This window comes from Manis pentadactyla, chromosome X (assembly GCF_030020395.1).
Source record: "Manis pentadactyla isolate mManPen7 chromosome X, mManPen7.hap1, whole genome shotgun sequence".
NCBI classification, from domain to species: domain Eukaryota; kingdom Metazoa; phylum Chordata; class Mammalia; order Pholidota; family Manidae; genus Manis; species Manis pentadactyla.
In genome coordinates, this window is record NC_080038.1 from 90,207,868 (window position 1) to 90,233,816 (window position 25,949).

Consider the following 25,949-nt stretch of genomic DNA (forward strand, 5'->3'; position numbering starts at 1 on the left):
TATTTGGTTTTATTTTCCTCTTCAATCCCAAATCAATACAGCAAAACTAAAATATTTATGGTATATATATATCTATATGTAATTTATCTATCTATCTATCTCTCTATAATTGGAGGAATAATCCATGAGGAAAAAAATTCCCCTAAAAAAATAAGATGTTTATAAAAATGAAGGACGATACAAGAAATGCAATCTCCCAAAATACCACATTCCACACAGAAAATGTTAAAATTATGTTCAATAGCTACATAATATATATCTGCAGATTTTTTAGTGGTTTTGATTTGAGATGAAGTGATGATTTCACTTTTTATGTGTAATAGCTGGAAGTGACATTTCCACACATAACAATGATGATACTGTAGGCTTCATAGTCAGAAAACAAAGCAGCAGAGAAGGAAGCTGTTCATTTATACCAAGATCATTCTAACTCCTCACAGAGGGGATTTCATTCTCTTTCAAGCTTATCTAGTTTGTATATAGCACTGAATGCTTATCTAATTAAAATCAGTTAATAAGACTTTGTATTCATTAGAAGAAATTGTTAACCAGAACTATGTGCTGTTATACACACTTCAGGAGTAGGCACACTGAATACTGCTCATGAAAGTCAAAAGGCAAGAGAAATAAATGATTTACATGAACAAACTGTGACATGTGAACAGAAGTTCAGGCATACATACAAAATATATAATTATTAGGTTAGAACAAACCACATCATTGAACTCAAATGGAAACCCACACTTAAAGAGAAAAATTTTCCTACCTAATTCAGCAGCTAAGAAGGAAAATATAAAGCATCTTATTTCACCCCTTTTAGCTGTCAAAAGTGACAGAATGGTGAGTATATGATTGACAAAGAGCATCAAACAGTTCTGAAATAAAGCTAGCTCTTCCCTGGATTATACAAAAATTAGTGTTTGACACTAAACAGAGTAAGTTTGATAATGAAAGGCATTTCAAAACTGATAACTGTGAAAACAGTTATGCAAGATGCCAATCAAAATTTGCAAATAAGATTGCACATCTTCCTTGAAATGAGTTCAGTTCGCAGTTGTATTTAAAATATATCAAATAATTTTCCTTGATTGCTGAAGAAAGTGCCAAACTAAAATAGCAAGATGCAAACTGTGAATGCCTAGCATTATGGTAGTGGAAATGAAGAGAATGGTTATATAATTTAAAGGGTGGTACAATTTGCATGCTAATCAAAAAAGACATTTAATCTTCAGAAATCATATATAAATTTAGTCAAACTGCCATATTATAAGACACATTATTTTTGCTAAGGCCTGAGGTGAAAATATTTCCCTGATTAACAATATGCTGGCGTAACTTCATATTCTAAGAGGAGTATGTCATTTTCAAAAATAATCATGCAAAAATACCAACTACTGTTTTCCTAAGTAAAACATAGTCATATAGTTGTGCTAATATGCTATAGCTCTCAAGGGTCAATAATAATAATAATAAAAAAACAGAAACAGAAAAAAATTTATCTGCCTAGTTTCAATTATCAAACTAGTGTAATTGATTCTGAACTACTATAAACAGGAAAGTTGCCAGAGAAATTCAGACAGAATTTTATGGAATTCTGTGAGGTAAAATATAAAACTGACACACATTGGAAAACATGCTCATGGTGGTAAGGTCTGTCAGTGATAGGATGTTAAATGTCTACACCACTCACCTGAAAAATAATTTTTCTTTTAAATTTAGAGCTTCAACCTTAAATTAAAAAGAAGAAATAGAAAGTGAAGGACAAATAAACACAAAGCTAACTGAAGGAAAGAAATAATAAAGATTAGAACAGAGATAAAGAACAGAAAAACAATAAAGTTCAACAGACACAAAAATTGGTTCTTTGAAATGATCAAAAAATTTGTTAACGCTTTACTTTGTAAAACAAAACAACTGAAATTACTAAAATAAGAAATGAAAGTTAGGACATTGTTACCAATCACAAAGAAATGAAAAGGATTATAAGAGAGTGATATGAATAATTGTATGCCAAAAAATTGGAAAGCCTAAATGAAATGGGAAAATTGCTAGAAGCATATAATTAACAAGAATAAATAATGAAGAAATAGAAAATTCAAATGGATCTATAACTAGTACAGATAGAGTCTGGTATAAAGAAAAAAACCCAATAAAGAAAAACTGGCTTGTGCTTAGGAAGCTGAAATGCCAAAATGGACTTGACATGCTGTAAAGGCAGGTATCCTAAGGCTTAGTCGACTGGATAGTTAGGATGGATTTGTCATGTCAGACCTGCTCACCTATCCTGAGAGTGTACAAAGAACACATTCACTATTCACTGGAACTATGAGAGACAAATTTGTTAGAGGAGCCCTCAAATAGACTCCACCAAATCAGACAGTGAAGTCAAAGGAGAAATTATAGTATAACTTGCAATGACCTGTGGTATTGGCTACTTAATCATGGTATCTCTAGAAAAGCTGTGGCCCAGATGGCTTTCCTGGTAAATTCCATCCACACTTAATTAGGAATTAACACCAATCCTCCCAAAACTCTTGCAAACAAATTGAAGAGGGGGGAACACTTCCAAACTCACTCCAGCATTACCCTGACACTAAATCCAGACAAAGACAATTTTTGAATTCCTCACAAATTTTTGTTGTAAATTTGGAATTTTGTATGTTACATTGCTACTTTAGAAATCAAATTCTACCTTCTCTCTGGGGCTTTTTTATGCTCTTTGTTGTTGGAATTCTTGATTATGTAGTGACTTTTCTAAACTATTTTCCTAAAGATTATTGTACACTTTTTCATGTATGGTCACTGAAGCCTTTCCTCTTAGCTTTGTGATCAGCAAGTGATTTGACAGAAATTGCCTTAAACTCCTGGAGCCGATAAGAAAAAATAACTGCAACAACAAACAAAAATAATATTCTTCTTATCTTTGAAGACTGGATTTGAGTTGGGTCATGACTTTTCTTACTGAGGCTTTTAAAATTCTTCATGGGCTTTCAATTCCTGCTTATGAGGAGCCTAATCAGTGAGAGTGAAAGCTTAGGTTCTTCCCAAGTGTTTCCCCAGTGCTCTAGTCTCTACATTCCCCAGGATACACTGGAGCTTTTCAAAGCTCTTATTCCCCTCATATCTCCTTCCCCAGACTTTTCCTTCCTAGGAAGTTTTGTTTTGTTTGCTGCTTGCCCTATCCTTGTTTGTCCTTTACCCAAGTCTGTTTCTGCCAGTATATGCTTTTAAACATTTTTGGCACATGCTTCTCAGAGAGCCACTCCAGCCCTAAAGGAATTTGGAAGGGTGTAAAACAGAGGCAAGCCACTTAATTCATTCTTCAGGGAGCTACCAGACAGGCAGAAATTCACAACCACAGTTCTTTGAGAAAAAGGTCCATATTCTTCCTCTGGCACCAGCAAGCTATACCAGAAACAAAAGCTGCCATCCCCATGGTTTCCTCTGACCTGGAAATTGGGGATAGTAGTTGAGCACACAAAAAACTACAAAATATGCTTACCAAAACTTAATAGATTTTTTTCTTCATTAAGCACTCTTCAGGGCATTGATTTTGTTGTTTGTTTATTTAGATTCCAGATTCATGATTATAAGCCTTCAGTGTTCAACCAGGTGATAGTTCTACCAAATGTTTTGCCACAGCAAAATATTCTCTCCATGTTTCCAGCCTCAAATATCAATTTCCTCATTTCCCACTTCCTGAACACTAAACCAGTGATATATAATTTTAAGTTTTACTATACAAACACACTACTTGAAGATTCCAATTTTTGTATTAGGGCAATTAACTCTAGCAGCTGTAATAAGCAATAAAATCTCAGTGTCTTAACAAATAAAAGCTTATTTACAATAAAATAAATTTTCTTGGAAGATATGCCAGCTATCCCAGGGAGCTCTTCCTCAAGGGAGATTAGGATTGTAGTCTAATATTTTACTCTACCCTCTCAGAGTCATTCTCTTCCTCATTTAGGGATCTGAGAAAAAGACTGAGACAATAATCTCTAAAGAGGTTTTAGGGGGCAGGCCTGGAAATGCCATACAGTACTTCTACCCATAATTGTTTTGAAGAACTAGTCATATGCCTTCAGTTTAAATTCAAGGGAGGGTGGAAAACGTGACATTCCTGCGACATCAGGAAGAGGAACTATGACTAGCCACTAACTGATCTCTGTTACACATAACAATTGTTTTAAAATATGTGTCTAGTAATTGCAATATCTGAAGTTGCTGAGGTCTGTGTTATCCATGGTATCTATCCAATCTTACTTATGTTGATTTATTTTCTTATTTATCAATCTTTGACTTGCTTCTACTCACTGCCCTTCAAGATTATGTGTGAAGATTTCCTACAGTCTAGTTCAGATTTCCTTTCCTTTACAAGGCTTTTGCTGTTGTTTTATTTTTTATTTGTATAAGGCTACTGCCATGGTGCTTCAGTATCCATCTTACTTCTCTTGTTGAAGGCTTGGATTAAAAATTGGTCTCAGAGAGCCTGTCTAGACTTTCACATATTCAATACTTTAAGAGATTTTTAAGTGTTCTATTCAGATTTACTTTTATTGTTTTTCAGTGGGAAGGTTGATCTGACTAATCCAGATTGCTATTTTTTGGAAACTGGGAATAGAGTCAAACATGGAACAAGAATAAATCTGAGATGTATTTACTTTCCAATCAACTGATCATCAAGCCACTGAAAATTTTCCAATGGTTTCTCATTTTAAAATACATCAATTTTTTCTTAGATTACATGACTGTGTCACACACCAGAAAGTGACCCCCAGTGAGTCATACTTTCAAATAATTCCCTCCTTTTGAACACAGGCAGAGCCTGTGACTGGCCCCTAGCTGACAGAAAATGGCAAAGGTAATGGGATGGTAACTCCTGTGACTACATTTTGTAATAAATGACTCTGTCTTACCAGACTGGATTGAGAGTCTTATCACACTGTTAGCCTTGAAGAAGTTGCTATGTAGTGAGAGCGTCTGTGCACGCTTCTAGGATCTGAGAGCAGCAATCAGCTGACAGCCAGGGATCCCAGTACTATAACTCAAAGGAATTGAATACTGCCAAAAATCCGAGGGAGTTTGGGAGAAAGCCCCAAGCTCCTGAAAGGAACATATCCTGGTTAACATCTTGGTTGCAGCCTTGTGAAACCCTCATCAGAGAACTTGGCTAAGCCAAAACAGGAACCTTGACCAATGGAAACTGAGAGATAATAAATGTGTTCTCTTAAGTTGATAAATTTGTGGCCATTTGTTAGCCTGCAACAATGAAAAACTGATACTATGTCCTCTTTGAAAATGTGATATTTCATCTAGTTTATTTATACATATATATATTTTACAGAACACAAAGTATAATTATATTATACATGCCTTTTTCTTTTAAATAGTCTACATTTTATTTGATCAATTTATTTTCTGTTTTCCCTGGCACTCTTCATTATTTATATCAACCCCAACCTAAAAGGTGGAATTTTAATCTGTTATTTTTAATAACTGTATATTACTACACAATATGGACATAACATAATATACTCAGTGATTCTCCTGTTATTGGTCATTTGCTTTGTTTTTCATTTTTGACACCATGAAGAATGTTGCAATAAATATACATGTGTCAACACATTCTACTGATTTTATTTCCATTTGTTAGTTTCCGAAAACTGGAATTGTTGGGTCACAAAGTATATGCATTTTAATTTTAGTATTGCTTTTAGATGGTTCTCAAAAATAACTGTAGCACTTCATATTTCTATCAGCAACTTATAAGATTAAACATTTATCAACATGTCCAGCTGCAGTAAGTGTTACAGTTCTTATAAGTTTTGGTAGAGAGGGAGGGAAAGAGAAGGAGAGAGAGAGACGGATGATATCCCCGGATATTAGTCAGTTTGGACATCTTCTTATGTGTTCTAGCCATTTAGATTTTTTTCATCTATGAAATCCTCATTTATATAGTTTTTTAACTTTTCTATAAAATTAAGTGTTTCATTGTGGATACTTAAGAGCTCACTTTTTTGACAGATATTAAGTATTTGATGTCTGCATTAAATATATATTCTTCCAAAACCAGTGTTTACTCTAACATTTGCAACACAATAGTTTTAATCTCTATATGCTTAAATATGTATTTTTGAAGCTTCTGACTTCCAGTATTAAGAAATCTCTCCACCACCTCTCCCAGTTTGTACATGTGTCCTCTATTTATTTTTTAAAATACTTTTAGATCTTTATCCCATCTATAATTTATTTGAATAGGACATATTCTTGAAAAGCTGTCTTACAATGTTAAATAATACTGGCAAGTTTTGGCATCTCTATGCTAGTACTAGTGTTATAGCCAAATAGTTTAACCTGTGTTGTTATCTTATTAGAATTTTCATTAGAAATGACTATTTTTTCAAACACCATTTCAATGATATTCATGAGTTTACACAGAGATATATATATATATATATATATATATATATATATATCAGATTTCCTAATATGTCATGATATTGAGCATCCTTTGTATGACTGGGGAAAGGCAGGAGATCAAGACCTATTTGATTTCAGTGAATTATTCTTTTAATATACTGATAGAGTATTTACTTCTATTATATAAATGTGTATTTGCATATATGTGTTTATATATTATATATATTGTTTCTACATTCAAAAATAAAATGTCCTTACAGGTTTTCAAGTCACCTTAATATTTTAATATTAATGCTACTCTAGCTTCAGACACTGAATTTGAGAACCTTCTGTTTTATTTTTTGTTCTTTTTGTCAGAATACTTTTAAAAACAATGGAATTATTTTCTCTTTAAAGACTAGTTAACATTACATGGAACCCATCTGATCTTGATGTATTTCTCAGTGGCAGATATTAAACTTCCTTTTAAATTCATCTTATGGCAATGTGTCTAAACAAGTATTTCACAATGATACAGTGTATACTTGAAAGTTGGTAACAGAATAAAACATAAATATTTTCACTATACACACACATACACACAAATGACAACTATGTGAGGTAATGGATGTGTTAACTAATGACATATGTTAAATGTATCTCAATAAAGCTACAAAAATTTTAAAAATATAAAACAGAGAAAGAAATGTTTCACATCTTCTTGGGTAAATCTTGGAAATTTATATTTGTTAGGAAACATTGTTTTCTCTAGATTTTCCAGTTTATTTATACACAGTACCATGTTCCCAGTAAATCTGTTATGAATATTTTTTCATGCTTTACTCTTATTTTGCTCTTTTTTCTTAATCAAGATCATAGGGATATCATTGTAGTTTTGAATGGATGAATGAGTATTCCTTCTCATCTAGGTGATATTTCATCACAGTGACATATAAGAAAGTAATAGTTTCAGTTGTCACTGCTGCCAAATTAGCTCCAATGTATAGTAAATGGGAATATCATAAGGTGGAAAATGAAATTCAACTTAAAGTTGTATGATTAGTGGCTGTGCATTGACATGGTATCAGAAAAAAATGCTGTTTCTCAAAAGTCCTGTTCCAATATTTAGAACCATATAGTTTTCATGAGAAACTCTTATTTGAAGTCTTTTTCTCACTGGAATTTGTTTCTTAATTACACATGAGTACCTATAGAAATGCTAAAGTTATTGACATCAGCCCTCTTCAAATTATAACAGGTTTACACAAAGAAACTGGCCACTACTAACCAACAGATTATATAGTAGGGAATTATTACTGAACAGTTTGGCACATAGAAGAATTAATAGTGATAAGTAAATGGAAAGCAAAGAATTAACAATTTTTTTATCAGGTCACATAATGGTATTTTAAAGCATTTCAAAACTCTAAAGGAAAAATGTTGATTTCTAAAATTTATTCCTTTATTATACTTTTGTAGCAACAAATATAGCTTCAAGAAAGAGAAAATCACTAATGCATTCAATTAACTGAAGTCCCATGTATATCATTTGTGGCTACTAGAAGGTAAGTTTGCATATTTCTTCAGGTGGGAATACTTAGTATACCTAGGACTTAGAATCTTGGAAAAGATGCAGCAAATAAAAACATCTTCAAAGATGTGATAATTTAATTTTCCTTAATATTTCTTTTAGTAAATGCTAAGATAAATCATCATTATCTTTTTTGTCAGTTATATTGCAAGGTTGATGCATTTCTTTTTTTATTGAAGCATAGGTGATATACAGTATTATATTGGTTTCAAGTATACAACAGTGATTTGACAGCGATCTACATTATTAAATGCTCACACCAACTAGTGTAGTTACTACCTGTCAACATAGAAAGATATTATGTATTATTGACTCTATTCTGTACACTGTACTTTTATCCCTATGACTAATTTATATTAAATTGAAATTTTATGACTCTTCACCCCCTTCCCCTATTTCACCCATCTGTGCCAACCCCTCACCCATGATAACCACCAGTCTCTTTTCAGTGCCTATATGTCCAGATATATTTCAAGTTTAAGGTCAAATAATACCACTAAGTCATTTTCATATTACTGTTAAAGGAATGCAATGTATTGGAGTCAGACGTAGACAAATTTGGTATGTAATCAGTTACTGACTAGTTAAGAGACCTTAGACAAAATGTATATGTATATATAAAATGTTTCATATGTGTATGTATATATAAAATTTAGTATATATATCCATACATATAATATTTATATACATAATATATGAACATAATTTAATAAAAAAGCTTCAGAAGCTTGCTGTGAAGATTAAATGTGAAACATCTAACAAAATACCTGGCACATATTAAAAACTAAAACACTTTTTTTCCCTTATTTTCCTGCTCTCCACAGTTGGTCACGAAGAACAATGAGGATAGACTATTGGTATTGTTTTTGCATGATTTCCATTAATTCTTGAAACTCTGTGGTACCACTACATGTCCTTTGATCTGCTAAGTCAGTTCAGTCAATTCAAAACAAATTGAAAAGTAAGTTAAAATCATTTCACTTTATTCCTACTTCCTATACCATACCATATGTCAAAGGACGAGACCAATAAAGTTGAATTTATTGTTTACTATAGTAAAGGAGAGATATGTCCATCATATATCTCCCAGCAGAACAGATAGCTGATATTATACAGGGCTTCTGGAAAGCATGGAGTACAACAATTAATGGGAAATCAGAGATGTGACTGCGGTGTCATCTGTAGAATTGTGCTTACTCAAATGAAACTGTTATTGATTGGTTGACATTCCAAGGCATGATTATATCAGAATGAGGCTGTCTCTGATTGGCTGGCTATTGACTGACTTTCAGAAGAGAGGACTTGACACTGAGTAGTTGGCTTAGAAAAGTGTGTTCACTTTAAGGACAGATACAAATTAAAAGTCAGAGGCTTAATTCCCCCTGTTGAAAGTAAGGGAAAAGAGTTCAATCACCCTTTTTTCTTCCCAGAAATTATTTATCTGTCCTTTTCAAATGTATGTAACTCTTTGTAATTATTAAAGAAGTTTCTTAACTCAGGAATTATTTTCAAGGACCTGGGAGTCAGCTTTATGAAATGCAAACATCAAGGGGGATAGAGCACCTATCTCTTAGTTTCTGTGGGAGAGTAAGAGCCTGTCTTTAGTGGTCACCTTACTTCAATTTACAATGAGAAGTTTATTTCTCCTCTCGATAAATCCAACACAAGGGGTCTCCTCAATTACCATCATAAAGTTAGGGCAAATTATGTGTGTCAAAAGGTGTTGTCAAGAAGTCCTCTTACTTGAGGACTAGTTACTGTCTATCTTGAAAACATGTATGTAATAGGTTTGTATCTATTTAGCTGTATAAAGGGATGAGATTCATTTCTGTCTTGGCAATCCCCATCACATTCTGATTCAACGCTTATTCAATAATAAAACTGTTGGTAGAGGATTTTGTTTTTAATTGTATTACTCCAATACCACTGAGTTAGAGTTTTTATTACCATGAACATATGTAAAACAGGTTGTTAGTGACTTATTAATGTGGATATAGAATAATCAAACTTTTCCTAAGTTTGTGGAAAATTTTTGATTCTCACATGCTTTGAATTGCCCCTATCCAACATTATAGGTATTACAGTTTAATGCACTCTAGGTAGTAACATAGCCTACCGATGAAGCACACAACTATAAAGGCAAACTTCCAGAGTTTGAATTTCCAGCCTACCACTTACTGGTTATGTGATTATAAGCAAATTACTTTCCTATCTATGTACCTGTTTCCCTATTTGTAAAATATAAATACTAATAGTATGTAGTTTATAGGGCTATTCTTGGAAATTGACATATTATAAAATCCAACAGAGTTGCATTATTTTATAATTAAATTATTTTATAAAAATTTATAAAATTTATTAATTTATAACTAGATTATAAAAATATAATCAAAATAATGTCTGGTGCATAGTAAATAGTATATATTGTGTTTATTAACTTAAAAATACACTTATGCTATATATGTTTCTTAAAATCAGGACGTGCAACTAATTATTTTTATACCTCATTTGTATCTAATACTAATAAAAGCTATAGTTTATTTACAGCACAAGCATACTTTAAGCTTGGTCCTTCCAAGATCTCCATCTAGCAGAATGTGGAGTACAGAGTACACTCAAAATTTTTTACTGTAAATGAATAATTAATTATTTACAAACAACAGACTACAGAATGGTAAATAGTTCAGAAGCAATAAAATAATGATAGAACTAGGAAGTTGACGATAATATGTTTATATATCCAAAGAAGTTATGTATCAGATTCTATGGGGTTGTAAAAATCAATTGGAAAGAGGAATTTTTATGGAAATCATACGTAATTTTGGCATGGGAATAATGAACAATTCTCTAAGAGGCCATGTTGCAGAATAAAAAGGAGCTGTGTTTTTTTAGTTTTAGGTCAAACCTAGATTCTAGTGTAAGCTACGCTGTGTATTAGCTGTTACCTACAGTGATTTGTTTAACCCTCCTGAGCTCCCCATTGTGAAATGGGAAAAATGACATTTATAATTTATAGAATTATTCAAATTAAATAAATTATTTGAAGTGTTCTGTATGTGGAAGACACATGGCTACTCATAGCCATCATTCTTATCAGCATTGAGTTGTAACTAATAGCTGTGTATAGAGAAAATAAAAGTTCCTGTGACCAAGATTCTCACCTGACCCTGGTCTGCTTCTTTACTGCATACATGTGGGCAATACATTATTAGTGATTTTATATAAAGAGCTCTGCCCAGTGCTCTGGGCGGCACAGCTGCAAGAGAGCAGAGGCAGGAGAGGTGGCAGCGCCTAGGACAGAGACTCAGATGGCTGTGGGGGAGGAGAGTCCCAGAGGCAGAGATGGACCTGCAGACTGCTGGATGCAGACATGATTCTAACGCTTGACCTATCATTGGAAGAATAAAGCCATGTATAAACCCTTTTACCACATGAACGTTCCATTGTCATTTCTCAGTTTCACTGAATCCATGGTGAACTTGCCAGGGGCTGAAACCCTCAGGCAAGACATTGTGATAGTAATAGTAGTAGTTGTATTAGTATTTTGGTAGTCTGCTATTTTGGCAATCACTGCCCCTTTTGTAGGGGCTATCATTGCACTTAAAGCTATTGGTGCTCTTCCATCTCTGTCAGAAAAAGATCCAACACTAGCCATTTGCATTTTACAGGCATTTCTAATGAAATGTTTTCTGTTTAGAATGGCAGACTGGAAAAGTTGGTCAGAAAGATATTTTTCTTTGTTTATTTTAAGTGTGTGTGTGTGTGTATGCAAATTTTAGTTCCTGAAATAATATTTCATTAGCAATTTCCCATTGTAAGACTAATGTTGGCATATAGAGTTTATTTGCAGCTTACCACATCTGTCTTTCAACTAACCCAATGACCTGATGCAACTAGGCTTTACAAATTTAATTGGTAAACAGCACCCTTATGCTACTTCCACATGAATCAAGATGTTCAATAGAATATACATTTTTTTATTAAAAAAAAAATATTCAGCCAAACATCTGTATTTTATTACAGAAATAATGCATATTCAATATGGAAAATTAGAACTTGCACATATTCATAAGGAAAAAATTTTTTGAACTCTCAAACTTCACAACTCAAAGACATTCATTGTTAAAATGTGAACATACATCATTTCAGATTATTTTTCCTACATTTACTTGTATACTTTTTTTCTTATAATGGACTATACTTTTGATTACTTAACGTTTTCTATGAGAAGAATTATATTTTTCTAATAGCTTTCTTACCAGTTGAATAGTATTCCTTTACATAACTGTATCATAATTTAGTTTGGCAATCTCCTTTTAATCATTTCCTCACATGGTCAAAAACAATGGCTATTAATTATGTGCATGCGTGTGTGTGTCTTGTTGGTTATAAACTTCATCTGACTGAATAATTGGCGATTTTGAACAGGTAGTTTAAGATAGACTAAAAACCTGAGGAGTTATTGGTTACTTTTTGAAAAACAATCATTTTATTTCATGTTAACAGAAAAATGAAAGTAAGAAGGTCGTTAGGTGGTAGCAAAACCCTTAGCTTCACAGGTTAAGCTCATGAAAAGTTAGGGCTATACAGTGTGAAGGAAACCTGGATAAAATTTATATATAGGTATATGTTTATAAGTTTCAATTTTTCACCTTGGATCTCAGTATGGCAGGTGCTTTTTTCATCGAAATGGAAAGAAATTCTTTCCTGCAACAGTGACAAATCTATTTAATTCATATAGAAAGGAAGAATCATGTCTTATTGCCATCATGAATATTAAAAATGTGCAATAATGTACCACCTAGGACAACTGAAGTGGGTGTATGCTTTCATCACTTATAACTTTTGTTTGTCTAAACCAAAATAAAGAAGCAGTTTTACTAAAATAAAAATAACAAACCAAATAACTTTTAGAAATGTATATCATTATGCTAACTTCAAAATTCTTGAAAATTTCCCTCAGACTATAAATTTTGTTTTAGTTTATACTAAATTACTGACTAATGAAACTTGGACTTTCTTGACATATGTAAACTATATTTTTAAAAATTTATTTATATTTTAAAATGAATAATTTTTAGTATTTTAGTCAGTAATTGGTTAGCATTTCTTTTCCAAAATCACAGGCTCTATTATAACTGGTTCCCTTCTCACCTTCCATCCCCCAAAGCTGTTTTATTATGAAGCTGATGTAGCTTTAGCCTTTCTTTCTTTTCAAGATACCAAAACATCTGGATGAGTTTCCAATATTCAGTCAAAAACTCAGATGCTCTGATTATAATTTTGCAGTGTTGGATTCTCTCAGAGGAGAGCGCCGCCCCAAATCACTCACAGAAGGCGCCTCTTGATGCAACAAGCAAGAGGAATTTATTCAGAGACCAGCTAGCTGGGATCCAAGTGTTAGCCCAACACAGCGGGTCTCAACAAGGACCCCGAGCACTTACAGTCAGAGGTTTTTATAGCATTTCAAACAGGGCAGTATTTTTCCACAAGCACATCACATTGTTTTTCCAAAAAACACATACATTTCGGCTGACGCCACATCCTGGGGGTCTGGTGAGATAAGATCACCCTCGGAATGTTAGGGTGGTTCTTAGTAAGGTAAGCTTGGTATGTATGATTAACTGATTGAGATTAGCTAACTAAAGGTCACTGCAATCAACACTGGCTGACTAACTTGTTTTTCAAGTTTCTAATATTTTCCTATTTTCTTCCTTCTAGGTTAGAAAATGGTGTCTAAGCTTTTAAGATGGCTATACTTATGCTAACTTTCTATCTTCAATAAGGTTGATTCTTAGTGAAGGATTCTACAGCAGATGTCTAGAGAAGGAAAAAGGAAAGTTTCTGCTTTTCCTTCAGAGGAAAGGATATGTATTTGATCGCATAATTATTGGAATGTGTTTACAAATGAGCAGACGAGGGATTGTATTCAAACAAACCCAGGCAGGGCTTTCTCTCAAGAGGACCTATAATCTCTCTCTCTCTCTTCATATGTCTGCATAAGGGTACTCACCACTGTTTTGTGTCCCTGAAAAATGTGGCTCACCAGAACATATAAAGAGTCCAAGCTTTCCATTTACACTCAGAGTAAATGGAACAGAATTACTACTGCAATCTTAAGCCAAAACTGCATTAGGTTGGGTGACGGATAGTACTGAGGACTACACTAGATAGAAATGAAAGTGCATCTTATTTCTCATCAGTTATATGCCACATTTTGTTATATACGTTCAGAGATGCAGGATGATTTGAGCACTTTTTAAAACATGGTTGTAATTACATCTTAACACATTTGCATTACCCTCAATTGTCACAGCTAGCAAGATGTAGATATAATATACAGATCACTAATTTTTATTTCACCCATTACTGGCTAATTTAATACATGACAATAGACTAGAATTTGTATGAGAAAATAGTTCATAAAATGTATATAATTTGAAATACAAATTCAACATAACAGATGACTTGGTATTGTTGAAAATAAGGTGATCTCTCATCATGCAGTAGAGTTTGGTAATATATGACTATCACCATGTAAATATCTTTAATTGATCTGTTAATAAATTTATTCTGGGCTGAATGACTCAATAATAATACATCTTTTTATTTTATTTTTTTGTTGTGTATATATTTTTATTAAATATGTTAAACATTATATTGAAGTAAAATATACATGCATCAAAATGCAAAAATTTTATTTTAAAAGATATACTAAGAAAAAGCAAAAAGGAGAACATTTAAACTGGGAAATTATTAGCATATACAATTGAAAATCTATTAGAATCAGGTGATTTTACCCTTGAACTGTGGGTCTATATAAAGGGATAGGTTGCTAAAGAGATATGATAAGCATATCAATGGCAGGATGGTTATCTGAAATTTGATTTCCTTTTAGTTAAAATGCTGAGGCTTCTTTGAATAGGAAATCTCCAAGTTATATGCAAACGCTTCTTGTTTTGGCTTGAACTGTGAATAGCTCAGAACCATTTTTTTGGTTCTAGCTTCATTCAATTGTGATAGAAGCCTATAATAAACAGCACAATGCAACACTATTTCTTCTGTTTTCTTTCAACACTTTATATTATTAATACAAAACTATTTTCCTCAAAACTTATGTTTCTGCAATGTAGTCTTTCTTTGACACATTACTTATCTCAAACAATAAATTACTTATTTTTTGTCAGTACAAATTCTACTTGAAGACAATCACCTACTAGCTCAGTGTATCAATAGCAATTCTTACCTCAATAATGCTTCTAATCTTTTTTTCATTCCTACTCAGTGTTCACTAAATCAAACATTCTATGACCCTCTCATTTAGACTACGAGAACAGTATGTAAGTAATCTTGCTGTTTATAGTATTTCCTCTGCCCAATCAGTCTATACAGTGCCACCAACATTTCTTCTTAAAACAGTGATCAGATCATATTGCTCAAAAATATTAAATGCTCTCTCTCTACTTTCATATGTTTGCATGTGTATAAATACACGCACATGCACACCCATTTTATATTCTTGAGGAAAGAAAAAGATTGACTATTTTCATGAATTTTTACCATGGTTTGTTTGGAAAGCCCTTTTATTCTTCTCAGGAAAAAAATACCAGACACAAAAAAGTGCAGTTAAAGTGCTTCTTTTGTAGAACCTGAAGAAACAAAAGTTAGCATAAGCACAGCCATCTTAAAGGCTCAAACACCATTTTCTAACCTAGAAGGAGAAAAATTACTAGAACTTTGAAAAACAAGTTAGTCAGCCAGTGTTAATTGTAGTGACCTTTAGTTAGCTAACCTCAATCAGTTAAGCTTATCTTGCTAGAACCACCCTAAACATACCGAAAGTAATTTTATCTAACCAGACCCCCAGGATGTGGCGTTAGCCAAAAATTTATGTGTCTATGGAAAAACACTGTATTGTGACTGTAGAAAATACTGCCCCTTTGAAAATGCTATAAAAACTTCTGGCTTTGTGTGTTCGGGGTCCTTGTTGAGACCCGCTGCGTCGGGCTAACGCATGGACCCCAGCTAGCTGGCCTCTGAATAAATTCCTCTTGCTTGTTGCATCAAGAGATGCCTTCCGTGAGTGATTTGGGGCGGCGTCCTCCTCTGGGAGAATCCAACACTTTTTCCACTTGTACAATGGGGGAACAAACTAAGGAAATATTTGCAGTATTATTCGTAATGTAGCCTCTTCCACAATGTTAATCTTTTCAAGAAGCTTCATGCCAATTAATAATTAACTTTGAACCTTTAGATATCTGCTCATAATTTGCCCACATTTTTTCTAACATTTTTCTTCCTCGTTTACTTATAAATTTCGTCTGCCTCATCTAAAGATTGGTTTGCCAGAAATCACGCTATGCCCCAAATATATGCTTATGCCATTAAATATTATGATTGCTGAACGATGTATTTTTGTCTTTTAGAAATTATGGCATTTTCCCTTGAGTGCTTTCAAACTAAGAAATTAAACAGATAACTTTATTAAAATCCCAATAATGACTATAGTGCTCTTAAAACACTGTCTACTGTGTATTCTATAAAATGTTCAGAATGGCATCAGTCCTGAAGCTGACTTGTGCATATACCAAATAGCACTGTGAGTTGGTTTCAATTTAAATTAAGTTTCTTTAGAGTTTTCTGAAACCTTTAGGAGGTTTGAAGTAAGTTTTTATTATTTACTTTTTTAGTTGTGCTAAGATTTAATGTTTTAAAAAATCCATTATGTTCTATGGCATTACTTGTTATTCTTATATTTCTGATCAGCCAAATAATGTATTTGTCTGTATAATGATTTCTAAGGAGAAACAGCTCCATCTAAAGGCAATTATAAATCATCTCATTCTTCTTTTTCACTTTCATATTTTCAAAAAGCTATTGTAAAAAAATTATTTTAATGGTAGAAACAAAAGCCCTTTACCTTTAATATAAAATTATAGTTAGCATATATATTTAAACAGTGTTTCCGTGTGTGTATATACACATATATTTTTGAATACACAAGTATATTAATATTTTTGATTAATTGAAGAAGGAGACTATTAGACTGAAGTGTCCCTAATACTATGGAAGCCGGCATAAGCAAACCAAAATCTAAGCCTGTAAATTATTTAAGGTTAAAAAATTGAAACCTTGAAATAATCAATCACAAATCATCAGTTAGTATTTCAACTATACCCAAACAATAATTTCCTACTTTGATTCTGCCTCTTTGTAAATATCTCTCAGAGCTCCTATTGGTGGAGCAGTCCTAACCACTTCCAGTTTGGTGCTGCTCAATTTGAACTGATTTTTGCTCAAATAAACACTTAAATTTATCTTTTAACAGTTCTGGTGTCAGAAGAAGGAACCAAAGGAGACTGCCTACAGTCCTCAGGAGCAATGAGAAACCAGGTTAAGATAACCTGCTAAGCACATTAAGCTCACTGCTTTCTTGTCTTTGGAAGGAGGAAAGAAAAAGATTTTCATGAATTTTTATCATGCTTTGTTTGAAAAGCCCTTTTATTCTCAGAAAAATAATCCCTAACACAAAAGTTCTTGTAGGTCATGGGGAGGTCCCTCTGGGGTCCTAGCTCAGTAACATCTTTGTTACGAGCTATCAGAATTTATCTGAGCATTTCTTATTCTGGACTGGGTCTGGAAACCAGCCAGTCAGACTGGTTCCATCCTAGAAATCAGACTGAGTCTGGGGTCAATCTGCATCTAGTGTGAGGCTCAGGTGAATAACATTTTGTTTTAAGGCTGAGAAAATAAGTTAGTCATTTGATAGATAATCTTGAATTACAGTGGCCACATTGGAGAACTTTTAACCTACATAAGTTTATCCATTTACAAAGTGCCCTACAGGAAAAGGGATATCAGCCAAATAATTATTATAAAGGGTAGAGGAAGAGAAGATTAAAGAATGGTGGCATGAGAGGTGAGACAGGCTTCCTCCTAAAACCACATATAATACAAAAATATAATTAATACAACTAATCCTGAAAGAGTAACAGGAAATAAGAATGTGCCAAATTGCATACACCTGGAGAAAAGAATAAACCTCACTGAAAAGGGTAACGTAAGGGACCCAAGTCCTTCCCCCACTCCAGCTCACCAGTGGAAGGAAGAGAAATGGGGCAGGGAGGGAGTGGAGACCTGGCATTGCTGAATACCTAACTCTGGAGATCTGCTCTGGGAGCACAAACCAATATTTCATGGTGCTTTCATCGTACTCTCGTGAATAGGGAGTTGGAAAGCTAAGACAGGCAGAATACCTGGAGAGACTGAGATTCTAGCTGCTTGTGGAAAGCAGGGATCCATATCCAGCTGCTCTGGGACAAAAGAAAGGCTGGCAGACTGAGAGACTTCCTAACAGCAGAAGGCTGCTAAAGGGGCAAGGATTGCATAGAGCTTACTGCTCAGGAGAAAGGACAGGTAGACAAAATCATCCAGGTGCACTCTGCCCAGCAGGTTGGGAACTTTCACAATCTTCAGGCGCTCCAGATCCCTGGCTGGCTACACAGCTCCAAGGACCCTCTCTGTGATATGAAGCTTGCTGCAACTTTCTACTGGCCAGCCCCACCTGGCTTGCAAACCGGCAAACCCTACCCTGGCATTAGGCAAACCAGAGGGAAGACCTGTCTACAGCAATTACAAATGCAAAGCATAGAGACTGATACCTGTGTGCTCGGCCCACTGGTTCAGGCAGTGGAGACAAGCATAGCAGCCGAGAAACAGGAAACAGCTCTTTCCTCCCCACAGGCACCAATACCACTCCCCTGTGACCCCTGACATTAGTTCAGGGGCTGAGAAGCTCCAGAGAGTAGAGCATCTGGGCACTAGAGGGAGCCATATACAAATATGAAACGCCAAAGGAACTTGGCTCAAAGTAAAATTATGAATACAACACCTGAGAAAGATTCAAATGAAATCCACATCATGAATCTTCCTGAAAGGGATTTCAAAATGAAAATCATTAACATGTTCCTGGGGGTACAGAAAAATATTCAAGAACTCAGAAACGAATCCCAGACAGAGATCCAATCATTATGGAACACAGTATCAGAAATGAAACATACAATGGAAAGTTTTAAAAGCAGATTAGATATGGTGGAATAGGTGATAAATGAAATAGAAATTAGAGAAGAGGAATAAAAATAAGCTGAGACACAGGGAGAAAAAAGGATCTCTAAGAATGAAAGAATATTGGGAAAACTGTGTGACCAATCCAAACAGAACAATAATCACATTATAGGGGTACCAGAATAAGAAGAGAGAGAAAAGGGGATAGAAAGTATCTTTGAGGAGGTAATTGTTGAAAACTTCCTCAATCTGGGGAAGGAGATAGTCTCTCAGGCCATGGAGATCCACAGATCACCCAACAAAAGGGACCCAAGGAAGACAACACCAAGACATATAATAATTTAAATGGCAAAGATCAAGGAAAAGGACATAATATTAAATGCAGTCAGAGAGAGAAATAAGATCACATACAAAGGAAAGCCCATCAGGCTATCATCACAGACTTCTCAGCAGAAACCTTATAGGCCAGAAGGGAGGGGCATGATGTATTTAATGCAATGAAGCAGAAGGGCCTGAACCAAAAAAACTTATACAGCAAGATTACCATTTAAATTTGAAGGAGGGATTAAACAATTTCCAGATAAGCAAAAGCTGAGAGAATTTACCTCCCACAAACCATCTCTACAGTGTATTTTGGAGGGACTGCTATAGATGTAAGTATTCCTAAGGTTTAATAGCTGCCACCACAGGTAATAAAACCACAGTAAAGAAAGTAGAATAGTTAATTATTAAGCAAATGCAAAATTAAATCAACTACCCCAAAGTCAATCAAGGGATAGACAAAGAGTACAGAATATGATACCTAATATATGAAGAATGGAGGAGGAAGAAAAAGGAAGAGAACAAAAGATCCTATAGATTGTGTTTGTAATAGCATATTAAGTGAGTTAAGTTAGACTCTTAGACAGTAAGGAAATTAAGCTTGAACCTTTGGTAACCACAAATCTAAAGCCTGTGATGGCAATAAGTACATACCTTTCAATAATCACTCTAAATGTAAATGGTCTGAATGCACCAATAAAAAGACAAAGAGTCACTGAATGGTTATAAGACAAAACCCAACTATATGATGGCTACAAGAGACTCACTTTAAACCCAAAGACATACACAGACTACAAGTGAATGGATGGAAAGATATATTTCGTACAACTCAGGGAGAAAAAAACAGGAATTGCAGTACTTGTATCAAACAAAATAGACATCAAAACAAAGAAAGTCACAAGAAACAAAGAAGAACATTACATAATGATAAAGAGGTCAATACCACAGGAAGATATAACCCTTATAAATATCTATGTGCCCAACACAGGAGCACCTACATATGTGAAACAAATGCTAACAGAATTAAAAGGGGAAATAGAATGCAATGTGTTCATGCTAGGAGATTTAAACACTCCACTCACTGCAAAGGACAGGCCAACCAGGCAGAAAAAAAAAAGGTGACAGAAGCACTGAACAGCACATTAGAACAGATGGACCTAAAAGACATCTACAGAACTCTACACCCAAAAGCAGCAGAATACACATTCTTCTCAAGTGCACATGGAACATTTTCAATAATAGATCATACACTGGGCCACAAAAGGAGCCTTGGTAAATTCAAAAAGATTGAAATTATACCAACCAGTTCCTCAGACCACAAAGGGATGAAACTAGAAATAAATTATGCAAAGAAAATGAAAAATCCCACAAACACATGGAGGCTTCACAATATGCTCCTAAATAACCAATGGATCAATGACCATATAAAAACAGAGACCAAGAAATATATGGAGACAAATGACAACAATATTTCAACCCTGCAAAATCTGTGGGATGCAGTGAAGGCCATGCTAAGAGGAAAGTATACTGCAATGCAGGCCTACCTCAGGAAAGAAGAACAATCCCATATGAACAGTCTAAACTCACAATTAACGAAACTAGTAAAAGAAGAACAAATGAGGCCCAACATCAGTAGAAGGAAGGACATAAAAAAGATTAAAGCAGAAATAAATAAAATTGAGAAGAATAAAACAATAAAAAGTATCAATGAAAACAAGAGCTGGCTCTTTGAGAAAATAAACAAAATAGATAAACTCCTAGCCAGACTTATCAAGAAAAAAAAAGAGTCTACATACATAAACAGAATCAGAAATGAGAAAGGAAAATCACTACGGAAAACACAGAAATACAGAGAATTATTTGAGAACACTATGAAAAAGTATATGCTAACAAACTGGATAACCTAGAACAAATGGACAACTTTCTAGAAAAATACAGCCTTCCAAGGCTGACCCAGAAAGAAACAGAAAATCTGAACAGACCAATTACAAGCAACGAAATCGAACTGGTAATCAAAAACCTACCTAAGAACAAAACTCTTGGACCACGTGGCTTTACTGCTGAATTTTATCGAACATTTAGTGAAGACCTAATACCCATCCTCCTTAAAATTTTCCAAAGAGTAGAAGAAGAGGGACTACTTCCCAACTCATTCTATGAGGCCAGCATCACTCTAATATGAAATTAGATTAAGATGGTTACCATATATCATGTGACTGGCCATTTGCCTTTGGCATCCCCAGGGAATGATGAAGCAGGCACATTGACCCAGGTGCATTGGCTAGAAGGAAAGCCTGCCTCTGATGTAGCCCAATGGTTACATCGTTGTTTGCTTTACATGGGGCAAAAGACAATGTGGGCTGTATCCCATTGGTGGGGCTTGCCACTGACCTTTGATGAAGTCAGCCAAGCCTGGAAGGGGTGCCTTGTGTGCTCTAAGAGGGACTTACACTGAGTCCCACAGCAACATGAAACAACAAACAGTAAAGGGGCAGATACCCCTTGTCAGGTGGCAAATAGACTATACTGGGCCTCTGCCCATATCAGAAGGATATCAGTATGCCATACTTGTGTGAGTGCAGCTACTGAAGTGTTCGTTGCTTTTCCTGCATGGTGTGCTGATCAGCTGTTGACCAAAAGGGGCATAAAGTGTCTCTGCACAGCCTATGGCAGGCTACAGGTTATTGAGAGCAATCAAGGCAACCACTTTACAGGACATGCATTGCAAGAATAAGTGCAGCAATTAGGGGTAAAATGGAAGTTTCATGTTCCTTATATCCATATCAGGACATGTATGATAGAGAAGTATATTGGTTTGTTGAACTCTGGCCTGAAGCTGGACACCAATATTCTGTAGGGCTGGTGAGTTTGCTTATGGACAGTGCTACGATGTTTGAATGAGAAGCCCTGAACAGGAGCCTTGAGCCCTGTGGATATGCTAACACACATTGCTGCCTGTCCTATACAGGTGTATGTGCAAACCAAACAGTAGTTATTGAAGCCAGGATATGGCCAGCAGAGCAACATCCTGCTGCCAGTCCCAGTTGCACTAAATCCTGGGGACTCTGTTGAATGGATGTATCCCTGAATATTTTGATAGATAGACCAACATTAGATGTCCCTTCTGGCACCTTTGGGAAAATGCCTGGAAGCTGGCCTTTTGTGTATTCCTGGTGTAACAGCAGAGTGCCCCCCAAAGAAAACAGTAGTATAACCAAACAACTGGAAGGTAAAAGGGGCAGTTTTGTTTTATCTTTATGGCCAGTGCATGTACTTCCTGTAGCCCTATATATTGACCTATTCTGTAATTCCTACTGGGAGGGAATGATTGGTGTATTAGACCAGGAGTAGATCCCATTTCTGCCACTGTCCTATCACAGGATCACTGTCTTGCATGCATCCTACCTGATAGACAAGTTTGCCTATGCTGGTGTCATTAAAACATGTATCTTATTGCCCTTAAAGGATATTTTCTTCTGCAGTCCCTGTGGCCTGTACCTACCCCCTGGCTATAGCTGCTATAGGATGAGTGCACTGAACTTCCTACCAGTTCAGCTACTGACCACCTATGGAATGGGTGAGCTATGGACTTAATTGAATAGGACATTGAACCTAGGTGGATCCTCCAGCTTGAAGACTATGATGATTTTTATTGCTGTTGTTATTGTATATTATTAGTCTGGTTACAATGCTCCAGTTTTCTCACATAGGGGTTGTTGTGGAAGATTATGAATATGTAGACTGTGAAGTGAGATTTCTGGAGAGGGTGGCTGTGAGTAAAATTGCATATTTCCATAATCTCTCACCTGGCCTTAGTGCATCTCCACATCAGTGGGTGTTTCCAAAGGGTCTAGAGTAGTAGTCCATCTCCATACCAATAGCTGATACACAAGGAATGGGGGATTGAGCACAGACCTAGACCAGAGTGGTTTGGTGGGACCCTTTTGCAGCCCAGTCATGAGAGACAGGGAGGAGCACAATAGATGAATGCTTGTAAGCAATAAATAGTTTCTCCCACTTTATTTCTCTCTTTGACTGATTTTGGTTTCAAAGGTTTATTTGCCTCAGGCTGGGAACATATCTTCCCCCTGGAGTTACACTGTGTTTAAGATGGTCTTTTGCTTTTGAGATATATTCATGTCTCTTGCAATATTAAATGACCTCTTTAACATAGAGAATGGATTATCCTTCCTGCAACTAGTTGTATATCATTAGTGCCATTTTATTTAAAAGGAATGATAGTATTGATATAATTTGTTTTTCCAAGATCAAAGATTTCAAGCCACTTGTACATTTTGTGTTTAATCTACAGGAGGAAGAATTAATATAAATGTGTTCAAGGAACACTTGATAGGACTTCCTTTTCAGTTATACTTATTTCACAGGGTTGGTTTTATTGTTGAGACATGGTGAGAAATGAGGTGGTTCCTTTTCATATGGTTTTTCTGAAGCACTGTGCTCTTCTTTGGAAATGTAGAATAGCTTCTTCATATCTTACTCTCCAAGCAAATCTCTCTCAGGAAGAAAAGTAGAAATCATTAATGGGCACAAAGGTGAAGTAGGTTCAGTTTAACATTGGCCAGAATTACCGTTTTGATATCTCTTTCCATCTCAGGATTTCTCTCTAGCCAACATATCTATAAAGTCAGGTTTGTAGTGTCTGGAGCCTAAGCTTCCTGCCCCAAAGCCTAAGGACATGCCACTCTTCTACCCTCTGAAAACTACCCTGTCCTCTATGTCTGTCCTTCCCAGAGGGCCACACTTACTCATTTTAAGATGACATAATACGAATGCCACTGTGAAAAAAAACTACCTATCTTTGTGGTCTAAGGTCTTACTGTTCAAACTGGTTTTTGGACCATTGGGTTTGAGGAATATTTCCATATTCACAGGAAGAATGGATATCATTATGAAAATCAGATCAAGGAGATACTTTAGAGTACATGAAGTCTTTCAAGATTCCCCATCATTTATTTTATTTCTGTTGGAGTCAGTGCAAATTTAACATTTGGAAGAAAAGGAGCTAATATTTACAGAATATTTACTATGTGCCATGTCCTGGGAAGTTAGCAGAGATAATAAAAATACCTCTGTCCCCTATCCTCCAATAGTTTATGGGAAATCTTTATCCCTATTTTACAGTTGAGGCAATTAAGGTTCACAATGGCAAAGTATAATGTTGGGCTAAATTATAACAGTTTTTGGAAATAGATTAAGTATAATCAAAGCCATCTATTATGGGCTTTATCACCATTGGAAGTTTCTTAACCTTTCTGTGCCTCAGTTTCTCATCTATAAAATGGAGATAAAAAATATAAGCTATTTCATATATTTTTTTGTGGAGTCCAAATGAATTAGCAGGTAAAGCACTTAAAGTAATGCCTGGTAGTGCTCTATAAATATTGTTACCATTGTTGTTGTTATTATAACTTTTATTATCCGAAGTCACACAGTTAGTAAATGACTCAGCTGAGATTCGGTCCAAATATGACTGAAATCAAAGAACTTTCCACTTAACGTAACTTTACCAGTAATTTTAAAACAAATTCAGGGGCACCTGTGGTACTGTGGAAAGAATGAGTTCATTTTGAAGACCAAGTTTTCAATCAGATTTGCTTTCCTGCACTGAAGCTTAGTTTCCTTATGTATGCAATGGGGATAATACTAGAAACAACTTCATGGAGATGCTGAAAGAGTAAATGAGATTAAAAGGTGAACAACTTAGTAAACTATAAACTTCAGACACCTAAGTTATGTGTTTTATTGATATGACTATTTTGATAACCTTGACAATATTTAAGGAAACTTCCCTTTGTAATTGTTTTCAAACACCATGCTACATTCTTTTTACTATGAAATGATTTTACCTTCCGAGATTATATATGATTTCTGTAACATTTTGGATTTCACAAATGTTAGATAAAGAAGTTAGATGATGCATTAGGTAACACCTTTGGTAAATAAAAATAAACTTCAAGCATAAACAGTGTATTTCTTATGTGGCTCATACATTGCTTCTGAAATTATCTCTAAATTATGACAACATGTAATTGAATGTACAGTGTCTTTTAAGAATACATTATCAGTCGACTCATTATTTTATAGTTCTATAGGGTACTTTTATGTTCACAAAGCATAAGACATATATAATCCTTAAAACTCACCTCCACATAGTCTGGAAAAATGTATGTAAACTTTACCATTTATAATTCTAAGTTATGTATTATATTGTATAATTATTATACACAATTATACATAATTTAGAATATATAAGCTTTATAATTTAAAATTCTGTGTGATTCTTAGAAGTAAATGGAGTTCAGTTATAAAGTGTTAAGTAAAATCATTTGAAATATCTTATGAGAGTATAATAAACCTTGAAAGATAATATTTATCAAACTGTTTCAGAAGTCTAAATTATGCTTTACATAGGTTCTAAAACTTTACTTTCCTGCTCTGCAGATAATAAGGGACCTTTGCTAATTGAGAAAAATGTAGATTATCAATCAGAAATAAATAATTTATCATAGGACTACTATTCCTTTTATAAAGTATTTTCAACCATAATGCC